Source organism: Tupaia chinensis, unplaced genomic scaffold, assembly GCF_000334495.1.
Source record: "Tupaia chinensis unplaced genomic scaffold, TupChi_1.0 Scaffold000053_1, whole genome shotgun sequence".
Classification (NCBI taxonomy): domain Eukaryota; kingdom Metazoa; phylum Chordata; class Mammalia; order Scandentia; family Tupaiidae; genus Tupaia; species Tupaia belangeri.
In genome coordinates, this window is record NW_006159511.1 from 57,627 (window position 1) to 66,552 (window position 8,926).

The following is an 8,926-nucleotide window of genomic DNA, read 5'->3' on the forward strand; positions in this document are numbered from 1 at the left end:
TAGTAGTACCATTCGCGCCAGTGTCTATTAGTCCAGAATATTGTTTTCCATCCAAACACAAGGTAAGCATTGGTTTAGTTGGAGAAATTTGTTGTACCCAATAGGCATCTGAAAAACCAAAGCCTTTGTTGCCCTGCGAGGAGATTTGGATATTGTTTTGAGTCGGGAGCAATGGAAGGAGCAGGAGTTGAGTTATGCATTTGTAGGCAGGGATGGGTGTAACTGAATTTGGAGAAGGGGCCATAATCTTAATCTCCCCTTTAAAATCATTGTCTATTATTACACCAGGAAAGACCTGAAGTCCGTCCATGGTGGCACTACTGTGCCCTAGGAGTATAGCAAAGGTTTTGGGTGGCAGAAGGCCAAAGACCCCAGTAAATAGCACGTGAATACACATTTCTGGTGTTAGTACTGTGTGGGCAGTGGAACAGAGGTCCAGTCCTTCACTTCCTGGTGTTGCTCTGGAGAGGTCTGAAATGGATTGTTGTTGTTGCTGGGTGGAACAAACTCTAGAGCCCCCAAAGCTTGTTTGGGTTGGGGGGACTGGGGCAGGCCCCTGTTCCTGTTTCCCAAATTAGATAGAAGGGGCTGACCATGGATGTTAGTTTTTGATCGGCATTCTTGGGGGAGGTGGAGTCCCTTAAGGCATCTAGAGCACAAGGGGAGTTTTTGTTTTGGCCTTGTGTCAAGAGACCTCTTAACCCGACATTGTTTGTCCATATGTCTGGGTCGTCTGCAGTTGAAGCAATTGTTGTGAGAGTGAAACTGCTGGACGGGGACGCCTTGAAGGGCAGTGACCATGGCTAGTCCCTGATTGTAAGATTTAGAGTCTACATCCGAACAAAGACGTATATACCCGGACAAATTGGTTTTCTTTCTATGTGGCCTAATCGCTGCCTGGCAGGCGGCATTTGCGTTTTTGGATGCTAATTGTTTAATAATTTGTGTGTTTTCTTGGGAATTGCCAAAAATTCTTTCTGTGGCTGTAATCAGTTGGTTAGTGAATTCTGAGAAAGGCTCTCTGGGGCCTTGTCTGATGCTAGTAAGGGAAGTATCAAGGTCGCCTTTTGTAGGGAGCCTTTCCCAAGCTTTTAAGCCAGCTGTATGGATTTGAGCAAATAAACCAGGGTTGTATTGTAGCTGGTTTTCATGGATTGAATAAATACAAGTAGCCTGTCTAAGGCCCACCCGTTAAGCGCCTGAGCGTTACGGCGGGCCACATCCTTGCAGGCTTCTGTGTATTCTGATTTCCAAAGTAAATAATCCTCTTCAGAGAGCACAGCTCTCATCAAGGTTTGCCAATCTGATGGCATAAGCCATCCTTCAGTAATGGTCTCCAATAAGGTGAGTGTATAAGGGGCTAATGCACCATAATTGGGTAATAGCTGTTTTAAGTTCCTTTATAAGTTTGAAATAAAAAACATTATGTCTCCTCCAAACATTGTCTTGTTGGTCGGTAACTTCTGTAACGGGAAAAGTCTCATAAGTTACTTTCGGTTTATAGTGGGCTGTTTTTAGGGTTATATTTGTGGGAGTTTTTAATTCTTCCAATTGTAAAATTAACTGGACGGTGTTCTTTTTCTAATTGGACTTGTTATTTTAACTGTTCAATCTTTATAATAAGTTCTTGTTTTGGATTATTGAGGGGCAGCACTGAAGCATTATATATAAGCTTTATATATAATTCATAATTTTACTTAAATAATACCTTTTTTAAAAAGTTTTTGACATAGGACCTGTACTGGTGGGAGACAGAGAGACAGTGATAGGGAAAGTGAAAAATCACCCCTCAGGTGGGTGATCATACTGTAATCCCTCCTACTCCATTCTTCTGTGGGGATTTGAGGTACACACACACACACACACACACACACACACACACACACATTCACACATGTGACCTAATTAATTTCCACTCCTTCTGGTCCAGAACATTGGGACTCTAACTGCAGTGGGCCATGTGGGAGTCCAACACCTTAACTACTATGCCATATGATGGATTACTAACTAAAATACTTGAGACAAAATTGGAAACAGATCATACCAAGATCTTTGGATTGTTGTAGAAATGTTGCTTAGAGATATATTTAAATCTTTAGTTACTTAAGAAACATGATTTCTTGGGCTTACAAGTGCTGTGATAACAGTGTTAGACTCCCACATAGCTGTCTATGGTCTGAGTCTCAGATCTGGTGGGACTTTAAAGTCTGGAAAGTCTCAAAAGTGTTTTCCTACCTTCTTTTTTTTCCCTCTCTCTCTTTTTGTCTCTCTCCAGTCAAATTTTTAAAAAGTAATGATGATTATTATTTTTATTTAATATTATTAGTTTTAATTTGGCCAGAGAGAGTGGGAAAGTGAGAAAGCAAGCCTCCAGTCCAGGTACTGGAATTGCAGTTGGCCTCTGTAGAATCTCAACCACCATGCCATCTTTTGGCCCCCAAATAAAATAATTTTTGGTAAACAAACTCCTCCATTAGACACCTCCTCGGGGTTCCATGGATGGCAATTTTAGCAGTGGCCCCTGGAGGAGACAGTGTGGAGTCCAGAGTCTCAGAGCTCAGCAGTTTTGGACACCAGAACTGAAAGAACTGTACAGTCACGTGAGTTGTCTCCTCCCACAAGCACCAGCACGTGGCATCAGCTGCAGGGCCCTCTTTCTTTAGCCTTTCTTTGTCTCTGGCTCCCAATCAGGATACTACACTGGCCCACCACCCCCAGAGAATAAGAGCACCTACAGCATCCAGTGCCTTCAGAGAGCTAGCACTGGCCCTAGATGTGTGAGGGCCTCTGAGAGCAGCTGCAGAGCCTTGAATATGCCTTCTCTCTCTGCTCCCTAGGCATGCTGGGTACTGAGCTTGGGCCTTGCCTTGATGTGTGGAAAGTGGGCACCAAGCAGAGTAGCCCAGCAGCTCCTAATGGCTGCACTCTTGGAATCAGGTTCAGATCTACCTTTCAGGAACAAATAAGGGGCCAAAGAGAGCAGGGATGGGGAGATGACAGGTTTCTGGTTCAGGTGCTGGGCCTCATCAGTCCAGTGCCTCAGTGGCTCTATGCAACCCCATTCTGGTTGAGACATCAGCGCAGTCTTCCTTCAGCACCAGCTGCAGCGATAGACTGTGGGACTCACAAGACAACATGCACAGCAGCTCCAGGGATGGCAGTGGTAGGAGGCAGCCAGCCAAGAGGAGACCCTGTGTGCCATGCCTGTAATCCAGTCCTTACCAGCACACCACCCGCTGCACATGTTTGGAGAACTTAAGTACACTATAAGTGCAAAATTTGCACCCTCAGATGACATGAATGTACATCTTGTGATATGTTGAACAAAGCCATGAATGACTATGATGAGGATGTACTGATTGAAGGTGCTGGGAATGCGCTATGTGCCTTAAAGAATGGCAGCAGGGATATAGCACAGCTGCCTTGTCTGTGCATGTAACATAAGGCTGCCTTGGAGAATGGTTTGAAGTAAATAGATCTTGCCATGAGCATCCCTCAGATTGATCATCAAATTTCTGCTTTATAGGTTTTCTTGTCTTTTTAAGATGTTTGAAAAGTCAAGAAGACATGAGAATGCACGTCTTGAAGAACAAAAATGCAAACATACTCAAGCCAGAAATCTGAGTTATATTAGATTTGGTAATGAGATGGGCAAGCACATAGAAAAAAAATCCTTTTAAAGAGAGGACCGTCAATCTCAAGGCAGCAAATATAAACATAAAGACCTGGATGGGGGGATCAACAGATGGTGTAGCAGTTATGTTGCTTGACTCCCACATGGCTGACTGCAGTTTGAGTTAAGACCAGTGGCTTGAAACTCAGACCAGGTGTCTGTGTGCATGCCCAAGATTCCAGTAAGAAAATAAAGAAGGGATTGTGCTGTGATCGCTCCCTCTGGGAGGTAATTTTTTACCTCTCTTTGTCTCTGTCTCACTCTCTCTATCTCTTCTTGGCAAGCACAGGTGCCTTAAGACAAAACCCTATAAAAAGAAAAAGAAAATGCACTAGGATTCTGAAAATACTTTACATCCCTTAATAGTCATCTACATAGGTAATACTGATAACCATTCTGTATTAAGACACCAAAGTTTACTGATTTAAATAAGGACTTCTTATTAAGTTCTCTAAAACTACAAAACTAATTTTATTTCTATATGTTTTTAAGTCTCTATTTTCCCCAATGTAATATTTTACATAATATGAATTGAAAACTACATAGTTTGCTTCTTATAAATTAACATTTTAACTGTTAAGTCAAGAAATATAATCAAGCAGTAAAACATTCTCCGTATAGAGAATATCATCTCAAGTTCTCCCATTTTTTTCTCCCAAAGAGTAGAGAAGATATTCTACATAGGAAAGTTAAAATACGTTAATATTTTAAATTTATAATTTAATATTATCAGAACTCAGTCCAAGGAGTAAATGGAGTTACTGGACTTGCATGTAGTCAACTGCAACCTGGAGACTTAAACCTCACATCAGGTGCATGTGCATGTGAGCCCAAGATCCAGAGAGGAAAATGCAGGAAAAAGATTGTGGCATGGTTGTCTCCATATAGGGTGATTTTTCACTTTCTATTTTTCTGTCTCTCTCTCTCTGGTGAGTGCATGCATCCATAGCAAAAATCTTTTAAAAATAGAGTAAATTAAGTTATGATAATTACATTGTAAGTAAATAAATGTAGGATTTGCAGCTGGACTGCATTTTTAAATGTATAATTTTCTCTTGAAACTGCTCAACAGTTAATCAGCGGTGAATCATCTTGCAACTATACAATTCATTCCTTTTTAAAAAGATTTTTGCCATTGGGCATGTGTACACTTGGCAGAGAGATGGTGAGATAGAAAATTAGAAATCATCGCACAGGGAGTATGGCCATGCTGCAATCCCTCTCCTTCGTTCCTTCCTGAGATTTTAGGCACACACATATACATGTCTGGCATGGTTTTCAAGCAGCCAGATTTGGGTTTTGAACTATGGCAGATCATGTGGAAGTCTATCTCCTTCACCACTTTACCACTGCTGGCCCGACTACATAACTTGTTTTGTTTTGTTTTGTTTGTTTGTTTATTTTCGAGATTTTGGGTATGGAATATGTGTGTTCAATAGAGAGAAATAAATGTGTTCAATAGAGAGAAATAGAGTGACAGGGAGACAAAACCTGATAAATCACCCCCAATGGGGAATGGTCAAACTGCAATCCCTTCTCCACTCTCAACTCAGGATTTTAGGCACACATGCACATTGTCCTGGGGTGAATTTCAAGATGCTAGATCAGTGACTCAAACTACATGGAAGTCCAGAGTCTCAACCACTATGCCACTTCCTGTCCCCACAAGTTTTCATGTTTAGAAGACAACTGATTTTAAGTACTGGAAGCTACAATAACTTTATTTTTATGGATATCTTTTGTAGGTTCTCTTTATATAATTAATGAATTCTGATGAGCATCTCTAGACACATTCTCAACATTTAGATAATATGTTTAGCAAGGTTGTAAAGTTAACTTATGAGTAAGATAAAATACAATTTCTGAAGTGGAAAAAAAGATGAAAGACATCATCAAAAAGAGGATAAAGTACACTAAAAGATAGCAGAAAAAAAGATATTAAAATTAGAATGATTATAAATAAGAGATTTAAAAACTATGCAGAAAAACAATGTAACCACTAGCTAGATTTTTAACATCAAGAAACTGACTAAAGTTGGTTGTTGGTCGCCCCCGGGCCCATTTGCGCTTGTCTTGTCGGCCTCATCACGGGGGGTGGCAGGCGCACTGCAGCCCCTGGTGCAGGCCGCGGTGCCTCCCCCCCCAGAGCCGCCTGTTCTGGACAGGATGCGGCCCTTCCTGTGCCCGGAGTCACTGAGTGGAGAGGCCGCGGGTTGACCTTTGGTAGCCTCCGTGGGCCTCAATGGCCCTGCTTCTGTTCGTTATTCCCATACAGACATCGAAGTGCCTGACTTTTCTGACTACCCGCCGGACTGAAGTTTTGATGGTACAAAGTCTTCAAAAGAGAGCAGGAAGCCAGAAAAGGTTTTTCCTATTTGGTAACTGCAGCAACTACTGTGGGTGTCGCATATGCTGCCAAGAATGTTGTCTCCCAGTTTGTTTCCAGCATGAGTGCTTCTGTTGATGTGTTGGCCATGTCGAAGATTGAAATCAAGTTGTCCAAGTTGTCCGATATTCCAGAAGGGAAGAACATTACATTGAAATGGAGAGGCAAACCCCTGTTTGTGCATCATAGAACCAAGAAGGAAATTGAAAACGAAGCTGCAATTGAAGTGTCCCAGTTGAGGGACCCACAGCATGATTTAGAACGTGTAAAGAAACCTGAATGGGTTAGCCTAATAGGTGTCTGCACTCATCTTGGTTGTGTACCCATTGCAAATGCAGGAGATTTTGGTGGTTATTACTGCCCTTGTCATGGGTCGCACTATGATGCATCTGGAAGGATCAGGAAGGGGCCTGTGCCTCTCAACCTTGAAGTTCCTTCATATGAGTTCACCAGTGATTATATAGTGATTGTTGGTTAGAGACTTGGACTTAAGACATAGGCTTCTTTCAGTCTTGTCATTTCAGTAGAGTCATTTGAAAACCAACCTTATGTATTTCAAGTTGGTTGATTTGAAATATTTAAGAATTACTAATAATGTATTTGCAAACATTAATGTGAACTAAATTGAGTTTAATGTTGAATTAAACTTCTAAGCCACTGTTAAACATTGGTAAGCTCAGTCATACACTTAAAAGGTGCAATGTTTGATAACTAGTTCTAATTAAAAATTACAGACTGGTGTACAAAAAAAAGAAAAGAAAAGAAACTGACTAAACTTTAGATGGACATTCCTAGAAAAGAAAGAAGATACAAATAAGTAGCCAGGTATGGGAGTAATTATTCCTGACTATACAGATGTAAAAACCTTTATAGGTGAGCACAGTAAATAATTTTTTAAAAAATTAGCAATTAATCAGTACCCACAATGTAAAATATAGTCATTAATCTAAAATACCATTCATAATTGAAAGTTTAGTAACTGTCAAAGATTAGATGCATACAATAATAGTTTTAAAAAATTAATTTGAGAAGTCAGTCATTTTCAGTTACTTTATAATATGAGAATATACAAATCGTATGTTTTTCATCCAAAATCCTAAAATTGTGATACAGGCTTATTTGAGACTTCTTCTGTTTTTTAAAGTGTTCCAGCAGTTCTTATCAGGTCTTAAGAGAATAATATAGCACTTGGGCACAAAGATGCAGCCTAGGAGCCCTGCACTGGAATCCAAGATGGAAAAGACCTCCACAGTCACTATGAACTTCCCTTTGGTGCTGTGGTAGATGGGGACAAATGTGACCCAGACACTGCAGAACACCAGCATGCTGAATGTGAGGAACTTGGCTTCATTGAATGTGTCAGGCAGGTTCCTGGCCAGGAAAGCCACAGTGAAGCTCCCCAGAGCAGGCAGAAGTCCAGGCAGCCCAGCACACAGTAGAAGGCAGTGACTGAGCCCTTGTTGCCCACAATGATGAGGTTTCTGGGCTCAGAGTGTGAGTTCATGGCAACAAAAGGGGAAGAAGTTCCCAACCAGATTCCACAGATAATCATCTGGATCAGGGAACAAATGGGAATGACAGAGTTTGAAGCCCCTGAGAGTAGCAAGCACCTCATTGTTCTTCCAGGCTTCATGACTTTGAATGCCAGAACCATAGTAATGGTTTTGGCCAAAACAGTAGAAACAGCCACAGTGAACACAAGGCCAAATGCAACTTGTTGGAGGACATAGGTGATGGTGTTAGGATGGTCAGTGAACAGCAAGAAGCAGAGGAAGCACAGCAGGAGGGAGATGAGCAGAATAAAGCTGAGAGCCTGGTTGTTGGCCTTGACAATGGGAGTGTCTCTGTGCTTCACAAAGACCAGCAAAACAACAGTCGTGAGGACAAAGAAGCACAAAGCTATGCAGGCCATGGTTGTTCCCAAAGCATCCTCAAAAGCCAGAAAGGTCACAGGCTTGGGGAGGCAGTGGGTTTTCTCACCGTTTGGGTACTCTTGAACTGGGCAATGGACACACTGCTTTGCATCTGGTGACAAAACAAAGATCCAGCAATTCACTTTCACAAAATAGTCATCATGTTGAAAGAAATGTCACTTTTGTGTAATTTTCACAGATAAATCCCTGAGGTAATGCCAAGTCATACCTAATTAAAAGCCTGTGTTGATGACATGGGGAGAATTCTTTCAGCTGCAGATAACACCAAAGTCATCTGAAACTAGATTTCAACATATGAGGATCTTCGTTGGCCCATCTTGTGGCTCTCAACAATGTTACCAAGGATGAGGATTCATTCTAGATCTCTTCTCTACCTACCAAGGATGAGGAGTCATTCTAGATCTCTTCTCTACACTCACCCAAGTTTTCCTTGTGGTAAACCTTATATTTCTATGGCTTATCATAGTTGTTTATTCCAAAAGAAGTGAATAGTTTTCTTATTAATATTCAGAGAAAGATAACTTCAACTTACTCTCCTGAAATATCCTAAATTCTACCTCTATACTAATTTCTTTTTTTATATATTTTTATTTTTTTCCACATTATTTATTATTTGTTTTTTTCTATATACTTTCATTTATATTGTTTGACTTACAATAAGACCATTTTGATATGTGCACATTTCTCCCCAGACCTGTTGATTAAAATATCTTTAACAGATAACACCACACCTCCCCATCCCATCAATGCTCTGCCTCTGTATCCCTCCTCCAAATGACCTTCCCTAGGCCCCATTCTTCCACACACCCCACATCTGGCATTCACACCTATCTCTTGTGTTTGTATATTTTTTTAGTCAATCAGTTTCAGTCATAGAGTGCAGACACTCGGTATATATTAAGTGGGGACATACAATGTCTCTCCTTCATAGCC

At 41.0% G+C, this 8,926-nt stretch overlaps 1 pseudogene; it reads left to right on the forward strand.

The window, feature by feature from the left end:
* The first annotated feature begins 2,839 nt into the window (after positions 1 to 2,839).
* On the forward strand, positions 2,840 to 6,537 carry LOC102472762 (cytochrome b-c1 complex subunit Rieske, mitochondrial pseudogene; annotated as a pseudogene).
* The last annotated feature ends 2,389 nt before the right edge of the window (positions 6,538 to 8,926 follow it).